Here is a 10,536-nt window from a genome sequence, read left to right on the forward strand (position 1 = left end):
ACTAAGACTTCAATCTGTGGGATCTGATACCATCTCTGGGTAGATAGTGTTAGAATTGAATTAGGGGATATCCAGCTGGGTGTCTGCTACAGAACTGACTGCTTGCTTGCTGGTGGAGAGGTCTCCATATATTTGGTCACTGAAGTCTTCTGTGTTGATTTTGTGTTGAGTGAGAGAGCAGAAAAAAACCCAAACATGTGGAGTGTGTTTTCTCCCCTCAGAATTTCAAACTTGAAGAAAATGCAACATAGCAAAACTTGTGAGTTGCAGCTAAAGCAGTAGTTAGGAAAATTTGACAGGCTTAAATAATTATATGTATTTAAGAAAACTATGTATACAATTAGGTAATTATAAATAATATATTTATATATTATATATAATATTTTATAATAATTTTATCATAATAATGATTATATAAAATCATTGACCTAAGATTCCAGCATAAGAAGCTAGAAAAAGATTGAGATAGAACAGCGACCCCTTTCAGGGACCTGCTGGGCCCCCCTCAGCATGGAAATAAAGGAACCATTTTGAGTCCCTTCAAGGGAAAGTCCAGGCACCCAGCTAGCCTTGAAAAGTAAATGAGCAACCTGATAAGCAAGAAGGTAGTAAAAACAGTTTCCGAAGCAAGCCAGAGTCACAAGGTATTCTGATGTCCCATGGAAACTAAAAGATAACATCTTAACATATGTTCTTGAGTTGTTTATCAGAAACTCCCACCAGACAAAAAATGCCAACAGCTATCACACAGGCCTCAGATAAAGGAGAATTGAGGACTGAATTCTGACCATCACTTTTTGTTCTAAATTTCTTCCTGAGGGGCCTTGGAGAAATCATTGAAAAAGACAGCATACTAAAATGGAGGTAAGAAGAAATAAAATCTGAAAAGTCTAAATCTATAAAAGAAAGTAGGTTTGTTGCCAAAACACCTTCCTACCAAATCGAAAAGAAAAAACTCCAGCAAGACTAGATGGTTTCACTGGTAAATTCTACAAAAAAGTTAAGAAATAAATAATTCCAATCTTACCAGTCTTACTCAACTTTATAAATAATAGAAGAAGATAAGACAGTTTCCCAGCTTATTTTATGAAGTCTGCAAATCCTGATAGGAAAACCTGACAAAGACATTATAAGAAGAAAAAAAACAACTAAACTATAGACCAATATTCCTTTTAACACTGTTGCAAAAATCCTTAATGTATTAGCAAATTAAATTGAGCAATACATAAAAAGTAGGACTTAATCCCAGAAGTGCAAGGTTGGTTTCACATTTTAAAATCAATTGATGTGGCCAGGTGTGGTGGCTCACGCCTGTAATCCCAGCACTTTGGGAGGCCAAGGAGGGCAGATCACTTGAGGTTAGGAGTTCGAGACTAGCCTGGCCAACATGGTGGAATGCTGTATCTACTAAAAATACAAAAATTAGCCAGGTGTGGTGGCGCGCAGCTGTAGTCCCAACTACTCAGGAGGCTGAGGCAGGAGAATTGCTTGAACCTGGAAGGTGGAGGTTGCAGTGAGCTGAGATCACATCACTGCACTCCAGCTTGAGCAACAAAGCGAGACTCCCGTCTCAAAAAAAAAAAATCAATTGATGTGTTGCGTGTGGTGGGGTGTGTGCCTGTAGTCCCAGCTACTCGGGAGGCTGAGGTGGGAGGATTGCTTGAGCCTAGGAGTTCAAGTGTAGCCTGGGCAACACAGTGAGACTCCATCTCTATATATTTTTTTAAACAATTGATATAATGAGCAAAATAAATAAAGAACAACAACTATATGATAATTCCAATAGATGTAGAAAAGGCATTTGACAATATTCAACACCAACTCTTGGTTTAAATTCTCAGCGAACTAGAATCAAAAGAAAGTTTCCTCAATCAGTGTATCATTTATCAGTTTTTTGCCTCTCAGCTCCAAATCAGCTTCTTTACCCTGTTTTGTGAGACTAGACCCTGTGAAAATTTCTCCTTTGCAGTTGCCACAATATTTGACTTTATCTGTAGCTGGTGCAGCAGGGACACTGCAAATAATAGCAGAGGAAGGGGCTCTTCACACTGGTTCCAATGTGCTCTTTTTGCTCCTATGATGCAGATGTCGGAGGTCTATAGGAGACTCAGTGGGTCTCACACTCCAGTAAGTTTCACCACTACCCCAGTGGGCAACTTTCTGCTCATCAGCCCCAGCTCTCTAGCTCTGGCCCTTGGCATTCCAGTGAACTTCACCAACCAGGGGCACAGCCACACTCATTCCTACCAGGCCTGAATCTCAGCTTCCAAGTTTGCTCCTCCCTTGGATACTCTCCCTAAGCCTCAGAGGTAGTAGCTTCCCCCTACATTTGTTATTCCTGTATTCTTTAGCTCAAGGACATCTTTTAAAAATTGAAGTTAATTTCATGTTTAGTGGTGAAATACTACATGCTTTCTTCCTAAGATCAGAAATAAGGCAAGGATGTCTACTCTAATCACTTCTATTTAAATTTGTAATGGAGGTGTTAGCCAGTTAAATAAGGCTGAAAAAAAGAAAAGAAGGAAGAAAGGAAAGAAGGGAGGAAAGAAGGGCATAAAGATTTGAAAAAAAAAACCCTCATTTTAATTTATATATAAGACGATTGTTTATGTAGGAGCCTAAAAAATCTATGAAACGACTAATAGAATGAATGAAGAACTTTAGCAAGTTTGCAGAAACAAGATCAATGCAAAAAGATCAAAGACCTACAAATGACAAGCACACGAAAAGATCTCAGCATCATTTGTCATTAGAGAAATGCAAATTAATACCACTACAAACCTAAATGGAATAAATGGCTTTATTTAGAATGGCTCAAATGAAAAAGACTGACTATACAAAGTATCCTCATAAGAAAGTGAGGGTATGGAGGAAATAGAACTTTCATTCACTATCAGTGGGAAAGTAAAATAGTACAAGCACTTTGGAAAACTGTTCACCATTTTCTTAAAAGTTAAACGTACACCTGCTATATGACCCAGCCATTACATTTATAATGATTTGCCCAAGAGAAATGAAAGCATATGCTTACAGATGAATGTTCTTACCATCTTCATTAGTAATAGCCCAAAACAGAAAACAACCCAAATGTTCACCAACAGGCAAATGGTTAAACAATCTGTAGTGTATCCAAGGCTAGGTGCTGTGGCTTACGCCTGTAAACTTGAAACTTTTACCTTGTTCATGCCTGCAATCCCAGCACTTTAGGAGGCTGAGTCAGGAGGATCACTTGAGACCAGGAGCTTGAGAACAATTTGTAATATATCCATACAATAGAATAATACTGAACAATGATAATATATAAATCATTGGTATATGCAATAATAACATGAATGAATTTCAAAATAATTATACTGAGTGAAAGAAGCTAGGCAAAAAGAATAGTTTTATATGATTTCACTTACATAAAATTCTTGAAAATGCAAATCAATCTGTTGTGACAGAAAACAGATCACTGGTTGCTTGGGGAGGGAGGGTGGAGGCAGAGAGTGGTTTGAAGAAAGGATAACAAATGGTCATGAGGAAACTTTTGAAGATGTGTAAATATGGTACAACTTATCAAATTACACATCTGAGATATATGTAATTTGTTACATATCAATTACATTCAAGAAAATACGAAATACGCAGAAGGAATAGTGGGGATGGTGGCACAACGCTGTGAATGTGCTTAATGCCACTGAATAGTATACTCAAAAATGGTTAAAATGGCAAATTTCATGTTATGTATATTTTTGCAAAATTTTTATAAAGAATCTGTGCAAAAGAGATTTAAAAAATCAATCAAAATATATTGCTGACTGGGCGCAATGACTGATGCATGTAATCCCAGCACTTTGGGCAGCCAAGGTGGGAGAACTGTTCATGGCCAGCAGTATAAGACCAGCCTGGGCAACATAGCGACACCCCATCTCTACAAAAAAATTTAAAAAATTAGCTGGGTATGGTGGCACATGCCTGTAGTCCCAGCTACTCGGGAGGCTGAGGTGGGAGGAATGCTTAACTCAGGAGTTCAAGGCTGCAGTAAGCTATGCTTCTACCACTGCACTTCAGTGTGGGTGACAGAGTAAAATCCTGTATCAGAAAAAAAAAAAAAAAAGACATTGGTATCATAGGTAATCTAATCTGAAATCTTATTTAAAAACTTTGGTTAGTGTCTTATTGTAGTAGCATCTAAAAATAATACAGAAAAATATGGGTAAAGGACTTGAGCACACAACTTCACAAAAGAAAATATATAAACTATTATTAAGCATATGAAAAGTACTCAACTTCATCAGTCATTAGGTAAATGCAAATTGAAACAAAAATGAGAAACACACTAGAAATGCTCAAAGTAAAAGGACTGACAAAACGAAATATTGCCCAAGATATATGGCATCTGAAACTCTCACATACTGTGTTGTTGGTCAGAGTGTAAAGTGGTAGCAACATTTTGGAAAACTATTAGGCAGTATCTACTAAAGCAAAAAATATGCAGGCACTATTAAAGATCATTGCACTTTTAGATATTTATTTGATGAGTACAAATGTCCACAAAAAGACTTGTACAAGAATGTTAATTTTTTCAGTTTATTCATAAGATTCTCTCATAATAGCTAAAGACTGTAACCAACCCAAATGTCCATCATCACATGAATGTATAAACAAATTATGATATATTTGTGCAATAGAATATAATTCAGCAGCAGAGAAAGAATAAGCTATGATATGTGCAACAATATGGATAAATCTCAAAAATATTGAGTGAAAGATCCTAGACACAGAAGAATATATACTGCATTATTCCATTTACACACACACACACACACACACACACTCTTTTTTCCCCAAGATGGTGGACTGAAAGCATTGTTAGCATGCCTCCCCTACTTGGAAAGACAAAAGAGTGTGTAGAGAGTCATACTGTGAACTTTTGTTCAAGAAGCAACATAGGAACTTGACAGGAAAACTGACAGAAATCACAGATCCTCTGAAAGAAATGGTGGGCTGCGGTCTACCCTGTGAGCCAGATGGAAAACTTAAGACAGCGAACCTACTCACACACCAAGCACCTTGCTACTACAAACAGCATCTGAGAAAGCCATCAGACAAAGATTCTCTATAACCAAGGAACTCAGAGTCTTCACACCGGAAATCATCAAGAGCCAAATTGGGCTATAATAAACTGTAAACATTAAAGTTACATCCTTAAGGGGGAATAAAAAAATTAAAAAACACAGTTGAATGAAAAATAAGTTCAAAAATACTAGAAGAAATAGTCTACCCAAGTGAGAAGGAACCAGAAAAATAATTCTGACAATATGACAAAACAGGATTCTACAGTATCCACAAAAGATCACACTAACTCTCCAGCAATGGATCCAAACCAAGATGAAATCTTTGAAATACCAGATAAAGAACCCAAAAGGTTGATTGTTAAGCTACTCAAGGAGATGCAAGAGAAAGGTGAAAACCAACATAGTGAAGTTAAAAAAATAATTCAGGATATGAGTGATAAATTTTCTAGAGATGGATATTTTAAAGAAAAACCAATCAGAACTTTTGAAAATGAAAGACACATTTAGAGAATTAAAAAATGCACAGGAAAGTTTTAACAATAGACTAGAACTAGTAGAAGAAAAATTTCAGAGCTTGGAGACAAAGCTTTTGAATTAACCCAATCAGACAAGAGTAAAGAAAATACAATTAAAAGAAATGAATAAAGTCTCCAAAACATATGGGATTATGTAAAATTGCCAAACCAAAGAATCACTAGTGTTCCTGAGGGAGAAGACAAACAAAAAATTTGGAAAACTTATCTGAGGGAGTAATTAAGGAGAACTTCCCTGACCTTGCTAGAGATTTAGATAATCAAACACGAGAAACTGAAAGAACTCCTGGGAGATTCATTACAAAAAGGATATCACCAGCTGGACCCAGTAGCTAATGCCTGTAATACCACTTCGGGAGGCCAAGGTGGGAGGACTACTTGAGACCAGGAGTTTGAGACCAGCTTGGGCAACATAGAGAGAACCCATCTCTATAAAAAATTAAAAAATTAGCCTGATGTGGTGGCATATGCCTATAGTCCCAGCTACTCAGGAGGCTAAGGTGGGAGGATTGCTTGAGCCCAGGAGGTCAAGGCTGCAGTGAGCCATGATCATGCCACTGCATTCCAGCCTGGGTAACAGAGTGAGACTCTGTCTCAGAAGAAAAAAAAAAGAAAACAAAAAGGACATCACCAAGGCATATAATTATCAGGGTATCTAAAATCAACATGAAGGAAAGAATTCTAAGAGCAGTAAGACAAAAGCATCAGGTAACCTATAAAGGAAAACTTATTAGACCAACAACAGCCTTCTCAGCAGAAACTTTACAAGCCAGAAAGGATTAGGGTCCTATCTTTAGCCTCCTTCAACAGAATAATTGTCAGCCAAGAATTTTGTATCCAGCAAAACTAAGTTTCATAAATGAAGGAGAAAAAAAGTTTTTTTTCGGATGAGCAAATACTGAGAGAATTTGTCACTACTAGACCAGCTCTACAAGAAATACTAAAAGGAGCTCTAAATCTTGAAACAAAAGGTCAATATGCACCAGAATAGAACATCTTGAAAGCATAAAACTCAGAGCCTATAAAACAATAACACATGAAGAAAACAAAGTAGGTTAACAGTCAACAATGATGACTGAAATAGTACTTCACATCTCAATATTAACGTTAAATGTAAATGGTCTATATCCTCCACTGACAGAATGGTTGAAAAATTACAAACCAAATATCTGCTGTATTCAAGAGACTCACTTAACATGTAAAGATTCTTACAGACTCAAGGTAAAGGGTGGAAACAGATATTCCAAGCAAATGGAAACCAAAAGCAGGCAAGAGTAGCTATTCTGATGTTAACAAAACAGACTTTAAAGCAACAATGGTTAAAAGAAAAAAAGACAAAGAAAGTCATTATATAGTGATAAAAGGATCAATCCAACAAGAAGATATTACAATCCTAAATATATATGCACCTAACTCTGGAGCTCCCAGAGTTGGACAGAAACACAATAATAGTGGGGGACTTCAACACTCCACTGACAGCACTAGACAGATCATCCAGGCAGAAAGTCAACAAAGAAACACAGGACTTAAACTGCACTCTACAACAAATGGACCTAACCAATACAGAAAATTCTACCCCAGAACTATAGAATATACATACTTTGCTGGGCACAGTGGCTCACGCCTGTAATCCTAGCACTTTGGGAGGGTGAGGCAGGCAGATTGCTTGAAACCAGGAGTTCAAGACCAACCTGGCCGACATGGCAAGACCCGCGTCTACTAAAAAAAAAACAACAAATAAATAAATAAAAGAAAAAAGAATACACATACTTCTTATCAGCACATGGAACATTCTCCAAGATAGAACACATGATAGGCAACAAAATAAGTCTCACTAAATTTTTAAAATTCAAAATCATATCAAAGATAATCAAGTATCAATAAGGTAAACAAGTATCTTTTCAGACCATAGTGGAGAAAAACTAGAAATCAACTCCAAAAGGACCTCTCAGAATTATACAAGTAATGAAAATTAAACAATTTTCTCCTGAATTATTTTTGAGTTAACAATGAAATCAAGATGGAAATTTAAAAATTCTTTGAAATGAATAATAGTGACACAGTTATTAAAACCTCCGAGATACAGCAAAAGCAGTAGTAAGAGGAAAGTTTTTAGCACTAAATGCCTAAATCAAAAAGTCTGAAAGATCACAAATTGACAACCTATTGTCACACTTCAAGGAAGTAAAGAAACAAGAACAAACAAAAACCCAAACTAGCAAAAGAAAAGAAATAACAAAGATCAGAGCAGAATCAAATGAAATTGAAACAAACAAACATAAACAATATAAAAGAACCAATGAAACAAAAACCTGTGTTTTTGACAAGGTAAACAAGATTGATAGACCATTAGCTATATTAACCAAAAAAAAAAAAAAAGAAGATGCAAATAAGTTCCATTAGAAATGAACATGGAGACACTACAGCGATATCTGTAACACAGAAATACCAAAAGACATCACAGATATACAAAAGATCATTTGAGACTACTGTGAACACCTCTATGCACACAAAGTAGGAAATCTAGAGGAAATGGATACATTCCTGGAAATACACAGCCCCCCATCTTCAATTAGGAAGAAACAGAAATCCTGAACAAACCAATAACAAGCAGTGAGATTGACTCAGTAATTTTAAAAATTGCCAACAACAACAACAAAAAATGCCCAAGGTCAGATGGATTCACAGCCGAATTCTACCAGATATTCAAAGAAAAATTGGTATCAATATTACTGAAACTATTCCAAAAGATTGAGAAAGAGGTAATCCTCCCTAACTCATTCTACGAAGCCAGTATCACCCTGATACCAAGACCAGGAAAGGATCTAACGGACAAAAAAAAAAAAAAAAAAAAGAAAAACTACAGACCAATAGCCCTGATGAACACGGATGCAAAAACCCTCAGCAAAATACCAGCAAACTGAATCCAACAGCATATCAAAAAGATAATTCACCCTGGGTTTCATCCAGGGCTGCAGGGATGCTTTAACATTTGCAAGTCAATAAGTACGATTCATCACATACATGGAATTAAAAATAAAAACCATACAATCATCTCAATAGACACAGAAAAAGCATTCAATAAAATCTAGCATTTCTTTATAAAAAAACCCTCAACACATTATTATTTTGAGGTATGTTCTGTCTAAGTATAGAAGGAAGCCACATATGACAAACCCACAACCAATATCTTAATGAATGGGGAAAATTAGAAAGCATTCCCTAGAAGAACCGGAACAAGACAAGGATGCCCACTTTCATCATTTCTATTCAGCATAGTACTGGAAGTCCTAACCAGAGCAATCAGCACGAGAAAGAAAGAAAGGACATCCAAATTGGAAATGAGAAGGTCAAACTATCTCTCTTTGCCAATGATATGATTGTACACCTACAAAACCCTAAAGACTCCTCCAAAATAATCCTAGATTTGATAAATGAATCCAATTAAGTCTCAGGTTACAAAATCAATGTACACAAATTAGTAGCACTGCTATACACCAACAGTGACCATGCAGAGCATCAAATCATGAACTAAATCCCTTTTGAAATAGCTGCAAAACACCACCACCACCAAAACAAAACAAAAAACTGGGAATATACTTAACCAGAAAGATGAAAGATCTCTACAAGATGAACTATAAAACACTGCTGAAAGAAATCATAGATGAGGCTGGATGCAGTGGCTCACGCCTATAATCCCAGCACTTTGGGAGGCTGTGCATCACCTGAGCTCAGGAGTTTGAGACCAGCCTGGCCAACATGGTGAAACCTCATCCGTACTAAAAATACAAAAATTAGCTGGGTGTGGTGGCACACATCTGTAATCCCAGCTACTCAGGAGGCTGAGGCAGGAGAATCGCCTCTTATTGAATCTCTGCTTGAGATGCTCTGAAAGATCTCTTTGAGTGCTCCCCTTACTTTCCCTCACATGCATTTTTTTGTATACCATGTAGCCTATATACGAAGTCATATTATTCTAAATATGTCTTTCCAATGTAGCAAAAGGCCACCCAACTATTTTCAAGAACTGTAGTAACAGGAAGACAGACTTATTACATACAGACTATAGGTGCACAGACATGCACAAACCTATATGTTAAATACTACACAAACCTATATATGTTAAATACTACAATGATCTTTTCTTCATTTTTTTACAAAATGGTGAGGACTTTGTCATCAACAAGAAGCAAGTGGTCTATGGATTCACAGGAACTAATGCTTTTCAGTGAGGTAAAACAGTGCTCTGGTGATCTGCATGGTTTTCCAGCAACATATACTCTCTGTTACATGCAACATATACTTCTCTCTTATACAACTACATCCAATAACTTTGATTTAGCACTGCTAGAAACATTCCCAACACTGGCATTTTAAACATATTAGAATCAGGTGAGGAGCTTTTAAAAAGCATTACTGTCTGGTTTCTACCTCAGACCAATTGAATTAGAATCTTGGGAAGTGAAACTCAAGCAATTTTTAAGAATTCCTTTAAAATTTTTTCTCTTGAATTAAAAAAAGCGATACTTCATTGCATTATTATTTTAGTATTTCCTCCAAGTATTATAGTTCATATCCATAACTTTACAAAGTCTATTTAGAGTTAATGTTGTATCACTTTATACAAAATGCAAGACCCTTGCAATTGTATAGTTGCATTATCCCCACCCCATACTTTATGCTGTAGATATCATATATATGTATTATACCTATATTTACTATAAATTCCATAATAGTTTTATAATTTTTGCTTTAAATAGCAATATTAATTTTAAAGAAATTAAGAAAAAATAATTGTTTATCTTTAGCTACCTATTTATCTTTTCTGGTGCTTTTTTTTTTTTTTTTTCCCTGAAACAGAGTTTCACTCTGTTGCCCAGGCTGGAGTACAGTGGCGCAATCTCGGCTCACTGCAACCTCTGCCTCCTGGACTCAAGCAATTC

The 10,536-nt window shown here is 36.2% G+C and overlaps 1 protein-coding gene across 9 annotated transcripts in view; it reads right to left on the minus strand.

Annotated features, from left to right (window-relative positions):
• INVS (inversin) overlaps positions 1-10,536 on the minus strand; it is a 211,836-nt gene that overhangs the window by 106,460 nt on the left and 94,840 nt on the right. The gene's annotated exons all lie outside the window — the stretch shown is intronic.

The sequence above is a fragment of the Pan paniscus genome, chromosome 11 (genome assembly GCF_029289425.2).
Source record: "Pan paniscus chromosome 11, NHGRI_mPanPan1-v2.0_pri, whole genome shotgun sequence".
Taxonomy (NCBI): domain Eukaryota; kingdom Metazoa; phylum Chordata; class Mammalia; order Primates; family Hominidae; genus Pan; species Pan paniscus.